This window comes from Electrona antarctica (genome assembly GCF_951216825.1).
Source record: "Electrona antarctica genome assembly, chromosome: 1".
Taxonomy (NCBI): Eukaryota; Metazoa; Chordata; class Actinopteri; order Myctophiformes; family Myctophidae; genus Electrona; species Electrona antarctica.
Window position 1 is genome coordinate 16,772,867 of NC_136806.1, and position 20,325 is coordinate 16,793,191.

General features: G+C 46.2%; 1 protein-coding gene across 1 annotated transcript in view; it reads left to right on the forward strand.

Annotated features, from left to right (window-relative positions):
- ndst1a (N-deacetylase/N-sulfotransferase (heparan glucosaminyl) 1a) overlaps positions 1-20,325 on the forward strand; it is a 55,069-nt gene that overhangs the window by 465 nt on the left and 34,279 nt on the right. The gene's annotated exons all lie outside the window — the stretch shown is intronic.

Here is a 20,325-nt window from a genome sequence, read left to right on the forward strand (position 1 = left end):
TCGTAACTCGTATCTGTTGGTTTTTGTGATCTAAATGTCTGAATTCCTTTATGTGGAGGAAAACCCCGTGATGCAGGCTGGCGGATACAAACAAGAAGAAAGTGTAACTTGTCTTTTGTAACTTCGTAACCGCCGAGGTGTCTGTCTATTCAATTGCATTGTCTGACGCTTGTGTGTGTCGAGTTTGCGTTTAATATTTTGGGGCAACGTTTTACTACGATTCGAAACAAATTGTTGTGGTCTTTCTTGTCGCTGTGACGATAAGTTATAGTTAAAGATACAAATGGAGGACAGAAATAGGGCCGATTCTTTGGGGGGAAACTCACGAAAAGCCATTATAGACTGTGTTGTCTAATCTAATAACCATCCACATGATGGTGATTGAAATGATTAGCAGAGGAATGCACCGATAGATAGCCTACTCTTTATGTGATCACATTCATTTGATATACCGTACTCAGACTAATTATCAAATTTATCAATCAAATATTGCAGACAGTATGTGATAACAAATAAATCACGTTATGTCACCATGTAAACATTTCTTATGCTGGCGGTCAATTTGCATATCAATAGGCCTAGTATGCATAAATGCTTGAGTGATAATCTTATAAATAAAACAGTTGTCTCAACTCTGAAAAACGTTGATTGCTGAAGATTTGGTAAGAAATCTGTGTTGTCTATAAGCTATAGTTCCAACATTGGAGAAAGGACAGTTGGATGCTTTGGCTATAAACCATAAGGCATGCATGCATGCCCAGTTGAATTGGTTAACTGTCTGACTCGATATTGTTTGATCTTAGCTGTTGTGTAATGCATCAGTGATACGATTACGGTATGTTTCATATGTCCGTTGCCGTATGCTAGGCTATTTTATTTGTTATTCTCCATGGTGCTTTATACTAGAGTAAATTGGCCTCTCCACAGAGAAAGTGTAATCTATTAAATCCTATAAACATTTGACTCCCCTCAATGGGAACTTGGGAAGAGGGAGTCCAGACCTGCCTGAAATCTACTGCCTTAGGGTGTGCATGGAGGCCTATATGAGTAAGAGATTAGCGAAAAGAGTGACTCACACACACTGTTCTGCAAAGTGGAAATTACTTTCCTTGCATTTTAGTCTTTTAGCTTCACAAAGCATTCTTGCTCCTGAAACTCCTCCAGTTAAGTGTCATGGGAATGCTATTTGACCCGGGCCAATGATGCTTCATACTGTGAACTCCCTGATAAACTGCCTCTTGTTATTGTCAGATCATTGGGTGTTTTGGTGTTTTGTTTTTAGTCCAGTTGCCTTGTGAATGTGTGAACAGTTAAAACACACCCTCCTTTTTACAACGATGATACCGATCTTGTGCGTAAAGGGGAAAATTTGAATATTTCCCAAATTATGTCAAAACCCATGTCAAAACTGTTCCCGGGAGGAAGGGGAGAATGTTATAGGCCTGTCACAAAGAAGCAAAATGATATTATCGGATTTCTCCAGATAGGGTAAATTGCCGAGTCATTGGAAGTGAATATCGGCCGATCACCGATCGGTGGCCGATTGATCGGAGCATCTCTACTTATTTTACATATTATTTGAAATTGTCATTTGTCTCAGTCATATATTTGTGGAATGTTATGTTCCCCCTGTGTTCTGTTTAGTCATCGTTATAGTGACTGTTCTGATTGTTTGCCAACAACACTGATCTACTGCTTTAAGTTTAAGAAGGGAGTGCAGCATTGCTGCCAGCCAGCCACCATTTGATTGTATATCAGCATAATTTTTCTTCAATATGCCTTCAGAGTGTGACTAAGCTACAAACATAGCATATGGCCAACCAGACAGTATAAAACAACTTGTGTTCTTCTGCCACATCTCAATTCTTAGCTCTGATCAGTATGATTCGTCATGATCACATCCTTTAACTGGTCTGAGAGGCTAAATGTCATCAAATGGTGGTCCGTGGCTCAAATGCCCAATATATATACCTAAAAAATACATCGCATGGATGCACCTGGGACGTATCCTCAGTGATGTTTCCTGAGGTCAACAGGGTTTCGGGTCTCAACATCATACCCCTCACTCAGGCGACCCAGTCGGGGTTGATAAAATCCCGACTTACGTCCCAGTAGCTACCCTCGATCAGTCCATCAGGGAATGAGCAAGGCCACACAATCCGTTGCTCAGGAACTACTCTGCCGGGACTGGGAGAACCAAATTCTGGCACGTGGAAGGACTAGGCTCTGTGGGTTGACTCCCCTCCTACGTCTCACCAGGTCCACTCCTGCTCTCACCAGGCCCATGACCTGTGCTTTGCACCAGACTCCCAGCACCAGGCACTCCATTCAGGAGTGGTGGAATGGATTATAATGGCCCTCCTAAAGGCCTCACCGAGGTTTGTTGGGCTTCCTCCTCACGGAGGACACAGGCTGGGGCGCTAACCCATACTGCTCACCCGGGTACCGTCTACATTCCGGCTGTCACCCGTCTCTCCGGTGGTCACCAGACTATACCTGGTTGTCACATAGTCTATTCCTATGAGTCACTATAAATAGAATAACTATAACTAAAAAATACATCGCATGGATACACCTGGGACGTATCCTCAGTGATGTTTCCTGAGGTCAACAGGGTTTCGGGTCTCTCAACATCATACCCCTCACTCAGGCGTCCCAGTAGCTACCCTCGATCAGTCCATCAGGGAATTAAAATGAGCAAGGCCACACAATCCGTTGCTCCGGAACTACTCTGCCGGGACTGGGAGAACCAAATTCTGGCACGTGGAAGGACTAGGCTCTGTGGGTTGACTCCTGTCCGGGCCGTGATGTGAAAAGAGTTGAAAACCACTGCTTTAACTCATTAAGACCTGAGGCTGATTCTACAAATGCCTTCTAAATCAGTAGTTGGATATTTAAAAAATGGCTGAAGAAGACCTTACAGGTCGAAACGTTGGTTTCTGTTAAACCTTCAGCATCGTGGCTATAGTGTGCAGCCTTTTTCTTATTTTTTCGTTAAAAATGGCAGGTGTACCTGCTCTCTGTGAGCTTGACTGTACATCTGCTATTATTGAATAGCCATAGCCAACACAAAATCTGAAATAACACTGAAAAGTCTTATCAGGCTTTCCCGGCTTGATACAGGGCATAGTAAGAGTAAGCCTATGTTGTCACCTGCCGTTCATATGCTGCGGCCACACTGGCAGATGCAAAAGATGCAATCATGCAAAGCTACACAGCGTATTTGTAGTTTTGCATCTTTGTAGCTGTAGCGGTGTAGCTTTTGCAGCAGCCACAAACGTCGGATGTATCTTTGCATCGTCATGTCGCTGGCATCCATTGAAAATTAATGGTGGACTGTATCTTTGCATCTGCCCGTGTGAACCATAGAGTATATAAAAGGATAGAGACTGAACTGGCGCGAAGCTCCGCCCCCCCATCTATTCATGTCAGTGGAAGTTGCTCAGTGGCGTTTTGAAGCACCCGGAAGACTGCCGGAAGTACCGTCTCAGAACGTCTACTTCCGCATTTGACCACCACATTTTGGTGGTCAAATGCGGAAGTGCAACCGAGCGCTCAATGTTAAAGCCCAGCTGCACGGGGTTTCCCGGTCATGAATCCACGGGTCCGCCTGTAGTCCCTCCTCCTACCACTAGGGCCCAGAGCTTCAACGTTGAATAGCCTCACTGGCCCCTTGGTGTGAACGCAGTATTATTAGTCACGTTTATTCTGTTTGTCACCCCTTTTAACCCTTGAACTACTCCTGCACAGTACGCTGGCTCACTACACCACACCGATGACATGGCAGATGAAATGAAATTGTCAGTCACTAATGCTGACTATCCCATCTCATGTAACGTTATGCCAGGTACTTGTAAGCCAATGGGCATCGTGTTGCCCAAAAACAACATGCCAGCCCTTGTATTTTTCCATGTCATCGTCCCTTAACGCGACACAGTGTGTGTGGGGCAGAGCTCTCTTTAGACTGCTGCTTGAGCTAGGCATCAATCCAATACACCAGCTCCCCCTTTAGCCTCTCTGCTGTGTACAGCACAGCTTTGTACTACAAATAATGTTACCCGTGGCTTTGATTCAGTGCTACACTTCACATTGGAACCAGTGGACTTCAAATTGCATGTTTTTCAACAAGCAATCAAATGGCATGGCATAAGCATTAGTTATACTTATTGAATCGCGTAACTAAGCCCTATTTTATTCTTCATTGGTGACATGCAAAACAGCAGGCCTATCTACCAGCTCACATTGTGACAAACCGCTTAAGCACTATTTTATCCTTTGTCGCGCGGTAGTGTCATGCGAAAAGTGCCGATCTGCAAGCTCCCAGCGTGCCGCATCATGCAAATTTGTCTATGATGACATGCCCAAAATAGCAATGCCAGGCTAAATGTAGCTAATGAATGAAATTAAAAAGTAACATTACATTTGCATATTTATATTCAAACCATAAAAGATGCAGACTGTACTTTTCTCCTTTTTTAAAGTAGCATTCGCCTGCGAGTCTGACTTTTGGAAGGGATTAGTTTTGTCAGTCGTCAGTGCCTTGTTCTGCCTGGAATGTTGCATTTTTTTGGCTGAGGACTTGATATCGGGAGTGGTATATTGGACCTGCGAGAGTGGGGAGCAGAGTAAATACATTTTCAAACATCACAGCACAACTGAGTATTAGCAAAATGATCTGATAGCATCTGTAATCCTCTAGAAAACCTGGAGAGTTGTTTTGAATAGCGCTAACCTCCATCAGATACAGTTGGCAGCCACCGTGGGTGTCCGCATGTGTGGCTAGCTGGCTGAGCTAGCAATGTGTGGATCCAATGCTACAGTATGCAGGCAGATCAGATTACTGAACGATTAGCCATGGCCTCCTATCCCCGGCCCAGGGAAATGATTTTCCACTGTCATAATTCCCCAGACTGAATTACGCAGGCCAGTGACTCAGACACTCTATACCGTAGGCCTGGATGCTGCACTGCACAGCACAGCACGACAACACAATATTGGTCTCTGGAGGAGGGAGCCGAGAGTTTTACAATTGCCATGCTGGGAGTGGACAAAAGGGACAAGTTGGATTTCGAAGAGCGATACTATAGAGCCAGACATAGACATCGGTCTGGCTGATATCTCAGCCATTATGATATCGTAGCCGCAGTTATGCAGCCAAGTCCCAAATCTTTTACCACTTTCAGTGGTAGTAACTAAGTAGTCTCACGTTGCGCCTCGCAATTTTCAAATGCTTCCATCATACAATCTGGAGCAAGGAAGCTCTGATCATCAGTAAAATATAAAGCGGAAGTGAAGCTTCCTCCCCACTTCCGTCTAGTCTTTACACTTTAGACTAGTCTATAGAGCGTCGCAGTCCCGCCTCCTACCCTGGACCAGGAAATGAAACCCAATGCATTTTCCTCATATACATTTCTTAAAGTATTTATTTAACACCACGCCGTGGAAAAAGCCAACTCCAGGGTAGGAGGCGGGACTGCGACGCTCTATAGCATTTGGAGATAGTGGAATATAGTTGTCTGGCTACACGAGACTAGGTAGTAACACAGTGACATTTGTTTTGAATAATAGGGAAGTTTGTTTATTTTGTATTAACGTTTTTGCTTGTTTGGCCAAAACATACAGTAGGTAATCCGTGGTCTAGGTCTCTAGGACTTGGCATTGGACCCGAACATCTGGCATCAGCCAATACAGTAACAGTACATTGCAAATGAAATTGATGTTGCCCGAGCCGTGCGAGCACAGCTAGATAATGTGGCTAGTACTTCACGTGGAGTTGGACAATGAGGATGGGTTAAACGTCACAGAATAGCCTTGAAACCCTACACTACCATGCCATGTCGTTTTCTTTTCCGATGGACATCAAAAATGTAAGCGCATGTCACAGGAGGCGTTCAAGTGGTGTGATTCAAGCACAGGCCTCCGGTGGAATTTGGGCTCAATGGAAAGTTAGACGGGGTAGAGGGGTGGGGAGGGTGCGAGGCGAGGCAGGAGAGGTAGGCCTACGTTTCCAAGGTGCTTACCCCCCCGAGGCAGGAATCCGATACATTCCAGAGGCTCCTGTATCCAGACGAATAATGGAGACCGGGGTGTAGCGTTTCATCAGATGACACATGATTGGCGCATAAGTGCTGGGAAAGTGAGAGCAATGTCGTGGGCTCTCAGAGGTAACTAGCTCTGGTTGCCCGAGGGATAGGCAAGTACGCCACATGAGCAGTACAGGTTATTGTCCCCCCCCCCACTGTGGGGTGGAGGGAAGGTGAGGAGGGTGGGGTAATGGATTATTTTATTTTGCCATTGGTTGGTCACGCTGCAGTATTATCTAGCACTAGGAGCGATGAACCTTTTGGAGGTAACAAGAGGAGAGATGTAGCCGGTGTCTGCAGTGTTGGGGGAGTAGATCAATAAATGGCTATAATAGTTATGAGAGGTTTATGTAGCACGAGAGGTTTATGTAGCATGAAGAACCTAAAAAAAGCACTTAGATAAAAAACAAACTACAGTGGGTGGCGTGCTGGCCTGTATGGATGCGTCAGTCCGTCACCATCAACCCGTGGAAGGGTCTTGTTTATAAGAAAGCACAAGATACGGTCTAATAACAGCATGGCCTCCATGTTCAGTCTGTAGCTACATATGGATTGTTAGTGGTTTGCGGTTAAATTGTGATTGAAGCTGCACACATCACAATGTGGTGCTGCTGGGCCTGTTGACTTTGGTGACAGTCTGTATTCAGTCTGACTCTGCATGCGGCCTCCTTTGATAGAAATAGAAATAGACAGAGATCATTATAAATACATAACCCAGAGATTATCAACTAATTAACAATATTCTCTTCAGAGATTGGCTTGTGGATGTACCAATGCACTTTAATGTTTCTTCACTGGGCGAGGGAGAGAGAGCCAGTCTGGCCATTAAACCTTCCACGTTGTTAGCAGAGCACACTCAAATACCTGCACACATTCCAACCGTAACCACACCAAACCTATGCCTAAACCCCTTTAATCACATATGTCCTAGACATGGCAATCCCTGCACCAGCTGTGTCCCTTTTAGGATCACCCTGTTGATGTTCGTTTATGACGTTGTGCTGTAACTGGTCTATTTTCGAGGGGACATACACGGGTGCATAGTTGCACCTACATGGCAAACTTCGGTGATCCCTTTATTTATTCCACCTAAACAATTTGTCTCTGCCTGGAAATAATCGAGAATATTTCAGAAATGGGCAGTGTAGTTGATCTGAATTGTCTTATAGCTTGACAGTGTGATCTGACTTTGGTAAGCCATTTATCTGGGTCGCAGGAAAAGTACAAGGGTAACATGAGAAACGGCTTTTGCCGCCGCCTTAATCCCGGCTTGGTGGCACTGGCTCAGGAGGAGGAGGTAGAGCGGCCGCTTGGGAAAGGTTCCTGGTCTGATCCCTCTTGGCTTAGTGTCGAAGTGTCATTGAGCAAGACACTGAACCCTAACTGCTCCCCGGGCACTGTTCAGTAGTTTGGGTCAGTGGTTCCCAAACCTTTTCATGTCAAGTACCCCCAAATTGACACTAATTATCCCGCGGACCCCCATTTGAAAAGAGAAGATTTTTACCTCTCTAGCAGTGATTCTCAACCAGTTTAATTTCAAGGACCCCCAGATTAGGTATCCGTCTCAGTTTGCTGCTTTGTGGGTGGTGTCGGCCTAGAGAAAAATAAGCAGGGGTGAAGAAGGACCTTGTCAAACAAAAACACAAGCAGCAGTGATGATGGCCATGAGGTGAAGAGTGTGTCACCTTTTTCATCAACTCACTTGTGATTTCTGCAAATACTGAATGATCTGTAGCCTATGGGCTCTATTTTCGTCCACTGGCTATTTTAACTATTCCAAAATGTTTTAGGGATAAGTGGATGAAAATGGATGGATGAAAATGGAGCCCTATGTCTTTATTTTTGCTTTGGTTATATATTGTGAGTATTGATGTTGGTTGTTGTATAAGTAATTAAAAGTGGTTAGTTACTTAAACTTGAATATTCTGTTTAGGCTCCTCCCATGCCCTGTGTTGGCAGGCACCTATTTATCGTGGCAGTTGCATTTAAAGTGAATGACACTGACACATTTTGTTGTTGTGAGGAATTATCAAAGTCATCAAAGCTAGTTTCCCAACATTGTTTGGCAAGTTCTGGCAAGACGCTGTCTTCTAAGCCTGTGTGAAATGACTGTGGTCGGCTATTCATAAGGAGCGTTAATATGTTTATGATTATAAAAAAATAAAATAAATACAATAACTTACATTGGCAAGAAATAGAGAAGAAAAAAAGCTGGAATTACTCATCTGCTGCGCAGTATATTAACAGTATTTTAACAGTATGAACCAGTTTAGTTTCAGTCCCAGGAGCTCCCAGACAGTGCTCTGTAGTCTGTATGTTACTCTGCCTCCTCAACTGAGGGTTATTTATACTGTTTATGCAGGAAAAAAATGCCCCGTTTTTTTATTTAGCGGTTAGACAACAACACGCTCCTCCTGGATGTTAATGGACTTCACCTCAGCCCTTCGCGGGCCCTCGGGGCCACAGCCTGCTCATCCACTCTGCATGCGAGCTCTCCACGTTGGGTCTGATAATGAAGCCATTTTCAGAGACGGAGAGAGAGATGCAGTAATGGGGGAACAACACCACTTCACACTCACAGTTAGAGATCCTAACCCTCCCTCCCTGCTGCCCTCATCATAAGGGCTATCTGTTACCAAGAGATTGAAGATTCAAGAGATTTATTTGTCACGCTCATACAAGTATGTGTTGTGAGATGGTGTGGCACACCGTGCTAAACTAACGAAACCCTACAGGGTCGGGGAGAGAAAATGGCACAACTTTAACCCATTCTGGGCGGGAACCCCTTTTGGTGTTTTAAGCATTATGTTGTGCTTTAGCTATTGAAAAATAGCAGATCTACAAGCTCGTAGTGCGGCACCGAGTGCCGTGCTACGAGCTTGTAGGTCTGCTATTTTTGAAAAATCGTGAAAATGCGGCACAAATCTTTGAATGAATATACTTTCAGAGCGAACGCTTTTAACTCAGATATTTGCTTCTGAGGGGTTCCTGGAACAACATATTTTCAGATGGGGGTCAGTGGCCATCATTTTTGGGGTCCTTGACAGGAAATATTGAGCACCACACTGATACAGAAACATGGATATTTCAGAAAACTGTCAGAATTTAGAAGACTTTTTTTTTCTTTCTCGACGTCAGGCCTAAATGGGTTCAAACGCGTATAAACATAAGATATTTAGTTTATTTAACTTAACCTGCTCTAGAAGAAAAGTGCCCTTAGATTACTGCTGCTTTCATTTGGTGCTATATATCAAATGAAAGTGACTTGACTTGTCTTTCATGGGGGTGGGCGTTGGTAGGGGGAAAACAATGAGATGGTTGTGTTTTTCTTTTTTCCCTGACTCGGTGGTGTGTGTGTGTACAGTATGTGTGTTCCCTGACTCGGTGGTGTGTGTACAGTATGTGTGTTTCTTGACTCGGTGGTGTGTGTGTACAGTATTTGTGTTCCCTGACTCGGTGGTGTGTGTGTACAGTATGTGTGTTCCCTGACTCGGTGGTGTGTGTACAGTATGTGTGTTTCCTGACTCGGTGGTGTGTGTACAGTATGTGTGTTTCCCTGACTCGGTGGTGTGTACAGTATGTGTGTTTCCTGACTCGGTGGTGTGTGTACAGTATGTGTGTTTCCTGACTCGGTGGTGTGTGTACAGTATGTGTGTTTCCTGACTCGGTGGTGTGTGTACAGTATGTGTGTTTCCCTGACTCGGTGGTGTGTACAGTATGTGTGTTTCCCTGACTCGGTGGTGTGTGTGTGCAGTATGTGTGTTTCCTGACTCGGTGGTGTGTGTACAGTATGTGTGTGGGTGACTCGGTGGTGTGTGTGCAGTATGTGTGTTTCCTGACTCGGTGGTGTGTGTACAGTATGTGTGTCCCCTGACTCGGTGGTGTGTGTACAGTATGTGTGTTCCCTGACTCGGTGGTGTGTGTACAGTATGTGTGTGGGTGACTCGGTGGTGTGTGTACAGTATGTGTGTGGGTGACTCGGTGGTGTGTGTGCAGTATGTGTGTTTCCTGACTCGGTGGTGTGTGTACAGTATGTGTGTTCCCTGACTCGGTGGTGTGTGTACAGTATGTGTGTTCCCTGACTCGGTGGTGTGTGTACAGTATGTGTGTTTCCTGACTCGGTGGTGTGTGTACAGTATGTGTGTTTCCCTGACTCGGTGGTGTGTGTACAGTATGTGTGTTTCCCTGACTCGGTGGTGTGTGTACAGTATGTGTGTTTCTTGACTCGGTGGTGTGTGTGTACAGTATGTGTGTTTCCTGACTCGGTGGTGTGTGTACAGTATGTGTGTTTCCCTGACTCGGTGGTGTGTGTACAGTATGTGTGTTTCCCTGACTCGGTGGTGTGTGTACAGTATGTGTGTTTCCTGACTCGGTGGTGTGTGTACAGTATGTGTGTTTCCCTGACTCGGTGGTGTGTGTACAGTATGTGTGTTTCCTGACTCGGTGGTGTGTGTACAGTATGTGTGTTCCCTGACTCGGTGGTGTGTGTGTACAGTATGTGTGTTCCCTGACTCGGTGGTGTGTGTGTACAGTATGTGTGTTCCCTGACTCGGTGGTGTGTGTACAGTATGTGTGTTCCCTGACTCGGTGGTGTGTGTACAGTATGTGTGTTTCCTGACTCGGTGGTGTGTGTACAGTATGTGTGTTCCCTGACTCGGTGGTGTGTGTACAGTATGTGTGTTTCCCTGACTCGGTGGTGTGTGTACAGTATGTGTGTTTCCCTGACTCGGTGGTGTGTGTACAGTATGTGTGTTTCCCTGACTCGGTGGTGTGTGTACAGTATGTGTTTCCTGACTCAGTGGTGTGTGTACAGTATGTGTGTTCCCTGACTCGGTGGTGTGTGTACAGTATGTGTGTTCCCTGACTCGGTGGTGTGTGTACAGTATGTGTGTTCCCTGACTCGGTGGTGTGTGTACAGTATGTGTTTCTTGACTCGGTGGTGTGTGTACAGTATGTGTGTTCCCTGACTCGGTGGTGTGTGTACAGTATGTGTGTTCCTTGACTCGGTGGTGTGTGTACAGTATGTGTGTTTCCTGACTCGGTGGTGTGTGTACAGTATGTGTGTTTCCTGACTCGGTGGTGTGTGTACAGTATGTGTGTCCCCTGACTCGGTGGTGTGTGTACAGTATGTGTGTCCCCTGACTCGGTGGTGTGTGTACAGTATGTGTGTTTCCTGACTCGGTGGTGTGTGTACAGTATGTGTGTTCCCTGACTCGGTGGTGTGTGTACAGTATGTGTGTTTCCTGACTCGGTGTGGTGTGTGTACAGTATGTGTGTTTCCTGACTCGGTGGTGTGTGTACAGTATGTGTGTTCCCTGACTCGGTGGTGTGTGTGTACAGTATGTGTGTTCCCTGACTCGGTGGTGTGTGTACAGTATGTGTGTTCCCTGACTCGGTGGTGTGTGTACAGTATGTGTTTCTTGACTCGGTGGTGTGTGTACAGTATGTGTGTTCCCTGACTCGGTGGTGTGTGTACAGTATGTGTGTTCCTTGACTCGGTGGTGTGTGTACAGTATGTGTGTTTCCTGACTCGGTGGTGTGTGTACAGTATGTGTGTTTCCTGACTCGGTGGTGTGTGTACAGTATGTGTGTTTCCTGACTCGGTGGTGTGTGTACAGTATGTGTGTCCCCTGACTCGGTGGTGTGTGTACAGTATGTGTGTCCCCTGACTCGGTGGTGTGTGTACAGTATGTGTGTTTCCTGACTCGGTGGTGTGTGTACAGTATGTGTGTTCCCTGACTCGGTGGTGTGTGTACAGTATGTGTGTTTCCTGACTCGGTGTGGTGTGTGTACAGTATGTGTGTTTCCTGACTCGGTGGTGTGTGTACAGTATGTGTGTTCCCTGACTCGGTGGTGTGTGTGTACAGTATGTGTGTTCCCTGACTCGGTGGTGTGTGTACAGTATGTGTGTCCCCTGACTCGGTGGTGTGTGTACAGTATGTGTGTTTCCTGACTCGGTGGTGTGTGTACAGTATGTGTGTTCCCTGACTCGGTGGTGTGTGTACAGTATGTGTGTTTCCTGACTCGGTGTGGTGTGTGTACAGTATGTGTGTTTCCTGACTCGGTGGTGTGTGTACAGTATGTGTGTTCCCTGACTCGGTGGTGTGTGTGTACAGTATGTGTGTTCCCTGACTCGGTGGTGTGTGTACAGTATGTGTGTCCCCTGACTCGGTGGTGTGTGTACAGTATGTGTGTTCCCTGACTCGGTGGTGTGTGTACAGTATGTGTTTCCTGACTCGGTGGTGTGTGTACAGTATGTGTGTTTCCTGACTCGGTGGTGTGTGTACAGTATGTGTGTTTCCCTGACTCGGTGGTGTGTGTACAGTATGTGTGTTCCCTGACTCGGTGGTGTGTGTACAGTATGTGTGTTTCCTGACTCGGTGTGGTGTGTGTACAGTATGTGTGTTTCCTGACTCGGTGGTGTGTGTACAGTATGTGTGTTTCCTGACTCGGTGGTGTGTGTACAGTATGTGTGTTTCCTGACTCGGTGGTGTGTGTACAGTATGTGTGTTTCTTGACTCGGTGGTGTGTGTACAGTATGTGTGTTTCCTGACTCGGTGGTGTGTGTACAGTATGTGTGTTTCCTGACTCGGTGGTGTGTGTACAGTATGTGTGTTTCCTGACTCGGTGGTGTGTGTACAGTATGTGTGTTTCCTGACTCGGTGGTGTGTGTACAGTATGTGTGTCCCCTGACTCGGTGGTGTGTGTACAGTATGTGTGTTCCCTGACTCGGTGGTGTGTGTACAGTATGTGTTCCCTGACTCGGTGGTGTGTGTACAGTATGTGTGTTTCCTGACTCGGTGGTGTGTGTGTGTACAGTATGTGTGTTTCCCTGACTCGGTGGTGTGTGTACAGTATGTGTGTTCCCTGACTCGGTGGTGTGTGTACAGTATGTGTGTTTCCTGACTCGGTGGTGTGTGTGTGTGTACAGTATGTGTGTTTCCCTGACTCGGTGGTGTGTGTACAGTATGTGTGTTTCTTGACTCGGTGGTGTGTGTGTGTACAGTATGTGTGTTTCTTGACTCAGTGGTGTGTGTACAGTATGTGTACAGTATGTGTGTTTCCTCACTCGGTGGTGTGTGTACAGTATGTGTGTGGGTGGGTGTGGTGCATAATACCTGTTAATCAGTTTCCTTTGTCTGAAAAGAGGATGAGTTATTACTAGCAATGTAAAGGCTCTGTTCTCATCGATAGGAACAGTTTTAGTGCATGTTGTGAATACAATGTTATTGTCTCTGCAAGTGTCGGACCAAACATTTATAATCCCATTGCCTTGGAAACGTGTGTGTGTGTGTGTGTGTGTGTGTGTGTGTGTGTGTGTGTGTGTGTGTGTGTGTGTGTGTGTGTGTGTGTGTGTGTGTGTGTGTGTGTGTGTGTGTGTGTGTGTGTGTGTGTGTGTGTGTGTGTGTGTGTGTGTGTGTGTGTGTGTGTGTGTGTGTGTGAGAGAGAGAGACACTGCATGCCTCCTCCTAAAGCATTTAGTTGTTGGTGCTGAGAGTGTGAGCACATGGCAGCCATGGCGTGGTGAGAGAGAGAGAGGGGGATGTCTGTTTATCCAGTTGTCTTGCTGTAATGGTGATACCGACCAAATGCTCATATACCTTTTTAGTGAGCACACCCACAGTGTTGCGGCTGTGCGCACACACTGCACACGCCCACGTGTCGTGCACACATTAATTGGCTCTCAAGATCTGTCACGCTGGGCCCTGTGATAGAGTATAGCCTCATGCTGTGCGGCATTATATAGGATATTGACTAGTAGGGTAAACGCTAACCTCGTTCCCAGGCCTTCGTGTGAAGGAGGAGGACCCCTGTGATACCTGTGTCCAAGAGAAGGAGCCTCTGGCATACTCTGACTCCAGTGGTCTGTTATTTTTTGTGTAATAGATTTCGTTTTCAATTATTATTTGAAAACATTTTCTGTAATTTCGTGAAGAAATAACAGAAAAATCGAAATTCCATTCACTAGTTTGGTTCCCGGGCAAAGTTGGCAAACATCTCATCTCTCTTTTGGGTCCACGGGCTAAAACGTTTGGGAACCACTGCTCCAATGGTTCCATATTACATTTTTTGACAACGTTAACTACTTGGTGTTTCCCTGGGCAACACTGAGGAGAAATAGTTCTCTTAACTTTGGGACTATGTTCATGGAAAGCTAAATGCCTGTTAACTGGACCATTCAGGTTCTCTGACTGATACACAGTGCATGTTTTAGAGCGCAATTAAACTGTAGTAGAGGTTGCAAAGGTTTTGATCAAGTTACATGATGCATTGCCATGTTGTCCATCCAAATATTGGCGAGATATCATCACTATAGTGTAGATAAAACATTGAGCCAATATCTATGCCACTGACTTGGTGCATGGTGAAAAAGGTCTCCGCATCAGACTTTAGCACAAAGTAACGACCGTGAACAAATCTGTCAATGTATGAAATTACGAGTTCTGAGGTTTCCCTCCATTTCTCTCTGTTGTTAATGCTCCGAGCGGCCAAGACGGAGATCTCCGCCCTATCAAATAATCCCGCTCGGCGCCAGGAACGGATATTAATCAAAAGATGGAACATTATGCGTTTGATAACAGTCTACAGCCTGGGAGTGTCGTTTGGGCAACATTTGATGTAATTTCCGGTTGGCACGTCATCCATTTTAATGGATGGGATGAAAAATCTTAAAATGTGAATAACTCTTGGCTAAATCAATGCTTCCAATTCTAAACGAAGATTATGTTTTTGACGGCCCATCGCGGTCCCGTCGCTTGTCGCGTTAGAAGTAATCATACCTCCTATGTTGTTGTCGATCCCCTCGGGGGCGTTTTGGCTACATCTAGCTACTTCCAAGATGGCGCGGAGCAACCTTGAAATAGGCTCTGAAGCTGCAAATCGCTGGGCGCCCTGATTCAATGGTTCCAAATACCCCCGGGCGATCAGTGTTAACAAGAACAGGTTCAAGACTATAAGAGCTTAGGTCGAATGACTAATGACAATGTGACTCTTGTACTACTGGTGTCTCTGTAACTTTCATTCTCACTGTGTGTCTCCACCAGGCCGAAGGCATGGGGGGAGAGAGACTGTTTTGCACCCTGTCCGTCCGTGTGTCCGTCTGTGCTCAAGCTAATCTCCGGCACCGTTAGCAGAAGCTTTGCCCAGAATTTTTCACATGGTCCCGTTATAGCGGCACCAAGAGGCTGATTGTAGCAAAACACACTTTCTGGTTCACAGCCCGTGAATGTTTCGCCGGAAAATTAATTAATTAATATCTGGCAGGGAGTGTGTTAAAATTAATGAAATTCTTTAAAACCTTTGAAATTAAATGTTTTAAAATGTAGGACAAGAAAATGGGATTTTTACTCGAGTCGTGACCCATGAAAATTGGTCCGTGACCCACAAATGGGTGGTCTATATAGCTATATCCCATAATAACCCATCGGGTTAGTCTTTTCAAGACTTAATTCTAACTCGACGGAACCTCACTCCAGCAGTCTGGTAGAGGTAGTGTATCCCTACAGTGAACCTCACTCCAGCAGTCTGGTAGAGGTAGTGTATCCCTACAGTGAACCTCACTCCAGCAGTCTGGTAGAGGTAGTGTATCCCTACAGAACCTCACTCCAGCAGTCTGGTAGAGGTAGTGTATCCCTACAGTGAACCTCACTCCAGCAGTCTGGTAGAGGTAGTGTATCCCTACAGAACCTCACTCCAGCAGTCTGGTAGAGGTAGTGTATCCCTACAGAACCTCACTCCAGCAGTCTGGTAGAGGTAGTGTATCCCTACAGAACCTCACTCCAGCAGTCTGGTAGAGGTAGTGTATCCCTACAGAACCTCACTCCAGCAGTCTGGTAGAGGTAGTGTATCCCTACAGAACCTCACTCCAGCAGTCTGGTAGAGGTAGTGTATCCCTACAGAACCTCACTCCAGTAGTCTGGTAGAGGTAGTGTATCCCTACAGAACCTCACTCCAGTAGTCTGGTAGAGGTAGTGTATCCCTACAGAACCTCACTCCAGCAGTCGGGTAGAGGTAGTGTATCCCTACAGAACCTCACTCCAGTAGTCTGGTAGAGGTAGTGTATCCCTACAGTGAACCTCACTCCAGCAGTCTGGTAGAGGTAGTGTATCCCTACAGAACCTCACTCCAGCAGTCTGGTAGAGGTAGTGTATCCCTACAGTGAACCTCACTCCAGCAGTCTGGTAGAGGTAGTGTATCCCTACAGAACCTCACTCCAGCAGTCTGGTAGAGGTAGTGTATCCCTACAGTGAACCTCACTCCAGTAGTCTGGTAGAGGTAGTGTATCCCTACAGTCTGGTAGAGGTAGTGTATCCCTACAGTGAACCTCACTCCAGTAGTCTGGTAGAGGTAGTGTATCCCTACAGTGAACCTCACTCCAGTAGTCTGGTAGAGGTAGTGTATCCCTACAGTGGAACCTCACTCCAGCAGGCTGGTAGAGGTAGTGTATCCCTACAGTGAACCTCACTCCAGCAGTCTGGTAGAGGTAGTGTATCCCTACAGTAGTCTGGTAGAGGAAGTGTATCCCTACAGTCTGGTAGAGGTAGTGTATCCCTACAGTGAACCTCACTCCAGTAGTCTGGTAGAGGTAGTGTATCCCTACAGTGAACCTCACTCCAGTAGTCTGGTAGAGGTAGTGTATCCCTACAGTGAACCTCACTCCAGTAGTCTGGTAGAGGTAGTGTATCCCTACAGTGGAACCTCACTCCAGCAGGCTGGTAGAGGTAGTGTATCCCTACAGTGAACCTCACTCCAGCAGGCTGGTAGAGGTAGTGTATCCCTACAGTCTGGTAGAGGTAGTGTATCCCTACAGTAGTCTGGTAGAGGTAGTGTATCCCTACAGAACCTCACTCCAGCAGGCTGGTAGAGGTAGTGTATCCCTACAGTGAACCTCACTCCAGCAGGCTGGTAGAGGTAGTGTATCCCTACAGTCTGGTAGAGGTAGTGTATCCCTACAGTGAACCTCACTCCAGCAGTCTGGTAGAGGTAGTGTATCCCTACAGTGAACCTCACTCCAGCAGTCTGGTAGAGGTAGTGTATCCCTACAGTGAACCTCACTCCAGCAGTCTGGTAGAGGTAGTGTATCCCTACAGTGGAACCTCACTCCAGTAGTCTGGTAGAGGTAGTGTATCCCTACAGTCTGGTAGAGGTAGTGTATCCCTACAGTGAAGCTCACTCCAGTAGTCTGGTAGAGGTAGTGTATCCCTACAGTGAACCTCACTCCAGTAGTCTGGTAGAGGTAGTGTATCCCTACAGTGAACCTCACTCCAGTAGTCTGGTAGAGGTAGTGTATCCCTACAGTGAACCTCACTCCAGTAGTCTGGTAGAGGTAGTGTATCCCTACAGTGGAACCTCACTCCAGCAGGCTGGTAGAGGTAGTGTATCCCTACAGTGAACCTCACTCCAGCAGGCTGGTAGAGGTAGTGTATCCCTACAGTCTGGTAGAGGTAGTGTATCCCTACAGTAGTCTGGTAGAGGTAGTGTATCCCTACAGAACCTCACTCCAGCAGGCTGGTAGAGGTAGTGTATCCCTACAGTGAACCTCACTCCAGCAGGCTGGTAGAGGTAGTGTATCCCTACAGTCTGGTAGAGGTAGTGTATCCCTACAGTGAACCTCACTCCAGCAGTCTGGTAGAGGTAGTGTATCCCTACAGTGAACCTCACTCCAGCAGTCTGGTAGAGGTAGTGTATCCCTACAGTGAACCTCACTCCAGCAGTCTGGTAGAGGTAGTGTATCCCTACAGTGGAACCTCACTCCAGTAGTCTGGTAGAGGTAGTGTATCCCTACAGTCTGGTAGAGGTAGTGTATCCCTACAGTGAAGCTCACTCCAGTAGTCTGGTAGAGGTAGTGTATCCCTACAGTGGACCTCACTCCAGCAGTCTGGTAGAGGTAGTGTATCCCTACAGTGGACCTCACTCCAGCAGTCTGGTAGAGGTAGTGTATCCCTACAGTGAACCTCACTCCAGTAGTCTGGTAGAGGTAGTGTATCCCTACAGAACCTCTGTCTGGTAGAGGTAGTGTATCCCTACAGTGAACCTCACTCCAGTAGTCTGGTAGAGGTAGTGTATCCCTACAGTGAACCTCACTCCAGTAGTCTGGTAGAGGTAGTGTATCCCTACAGTGGAACCTCACTCCAGTAGTCTGGTAGAGGTAGTGTATCCCTACAGTGAACCTCACTCCAGTAGTCTGGTAGAGGTAGTGTATCCCTACAGTGAACCTCACTCCAGCAGTCTGGTAGAGGTAGTGTATCCCTACAGAACCTCACTCCAGCAGTCTGGTAGAGGTAGTGTATCCCTACAGAACCTCACTCCAGCAGTCTGGTAGAGGTAGTGTATCCCTACAGTGAACCTCACTCCAGTAGTCTGGTAGAGGTAGTGTATCCCTACAGTGTTGTCTTATTCTTACATAAAGAACACGGCATCGGATGGAAATGGGTCTCTTGGGGGAAAAAAGGTGTCTTCGAATCCCTTGTCTTCTCTTTGAAGGTTAAGTAAGATACACAGCTGTGACTTGATACAGTCAGGAAGACAGTCTCGTGTTTACCAAACAGTGTATACGTGTTTGTGTCTTGAGAGACATTGATCTGTTTAGCTTACGGAGGAATGCACACCTACACAGGATGACTCGGAGGTATACCCACTTTTGCTATTTTCGTCTCTGGTGTTGGATCAGCTTAGTCACACACGCTGCTAGTTTGAAATGGACCAGGCCAGAGTATCATGGCTTGTTCCCACCGCGACTGAGCTAGGTTGGAGTTGGAGCATGGCATCTTGTGCCCGCAATGCCCTGTGGTGCCCTAGAGCAGTCCAACCCCACCACCCTATACGCAGGGCATCTGGCGTTCAGTCAGCTCCCATCTGCGAGTGCTTGTGGGCCCAACTGTAAACAAGGCATTGCTGCGTGCAAATGGACCCGGCTACGTCTAAACAGTAGGGGACGGTAACAAAGTACATTTACTGTGTGTGTGTGTGTGTGTGTGTGTGTGTGTGTGTGTGTGTGTGTGTGTGTGTGTGTGTGTGTGTGTGTGTGTGTGTGTGTGTGTGTGTGTGTGTGTGTGTGTGTGTGTGTGTGTGTGTGTGTGTGTGTGTGTGTGTGTGTGTGTGTGTGTGTGTGTGTGTGTGTGTGTCGCTATGAACACATTGCTAGGGGGTCAACTCAATTGCAATTCAGTATATTGTATCAAGGCATTGGGATTCTATAATACCATACCTCTTCCCCATTTTGAACTGCTGATGTGGAAAGAAGTGTAATGGCGCTGGCCGCCTCTGCTGATCTAAGACCACGTCTGGCCAGCTTGGTGTGTGTGGGGGGTGTGTGTGCGGTGGGTGTGTGCACACGCACGCCTGTCCCCCTGTCTGCGTAAGACAGGTGTCGCCAACTCAAGAGTTCCACACAGGCACAGCTGAGGCATTATATAGACAGGATGAAGATGACGGCAGGATGAATGTGCCTTGTTTTGAGACACGGGTTTGATTTATAGTGTGTTGTCGTTACGGTAAGAATGGGGTCAGGTGTGATGGCCAGATGGTGGTGGTGGTGGTGGTGCCATGGCTGGCCACTGCTCAATTGTTTGGCTTTAGTAGAGCCATACTAGGACCTGGCCCATTAGGACCTGGAACACATCTGTCACCTCACTTTTAACCATTTTTTTAAACTTTTAGCTATTGAAAAATAGCAGATATACAAGCTCATATAGCATGGCACAGAGTGCCAAGCTATAAGCTTGTATAGATCTGCTATTTTTTTTAAATCGTGAAAACGTGTGCAAATCTTTGAATATATATATATATATATATATATATATATATATATATATATATATATATATATATATATGTATGTGCTAATAAATAAGTTGATGCAGTAAGTTGTCCGTCTTTGTTCCCTGGAGTGTGCAGTCCCTTCTTCTTTTTCCCTTTTTGAACAATAATATATATATATATATATATATATATATATATATATATATATATATATATATATATATATATATATATATATAATTTCTTTCACAGTGATCGTTTCTTTGCTTCTGGGAGGGGGGTCCCTGGAACAACGGGGGTCGGTGGCCAAATGCATATAATTCTGGGGGTCCTTCTTGACATGAAAAGATTTGAACAACACCACCACACTGATGTTACAGAAACATTTGTAAAAATCTGGTCTGGGGTCTCAATGCAGCTAGAGAGGAGCTTGGGTCTCAATGCAGCTAGAGAGGAGCTTGGGTCTCAATGCAGCTAGAGA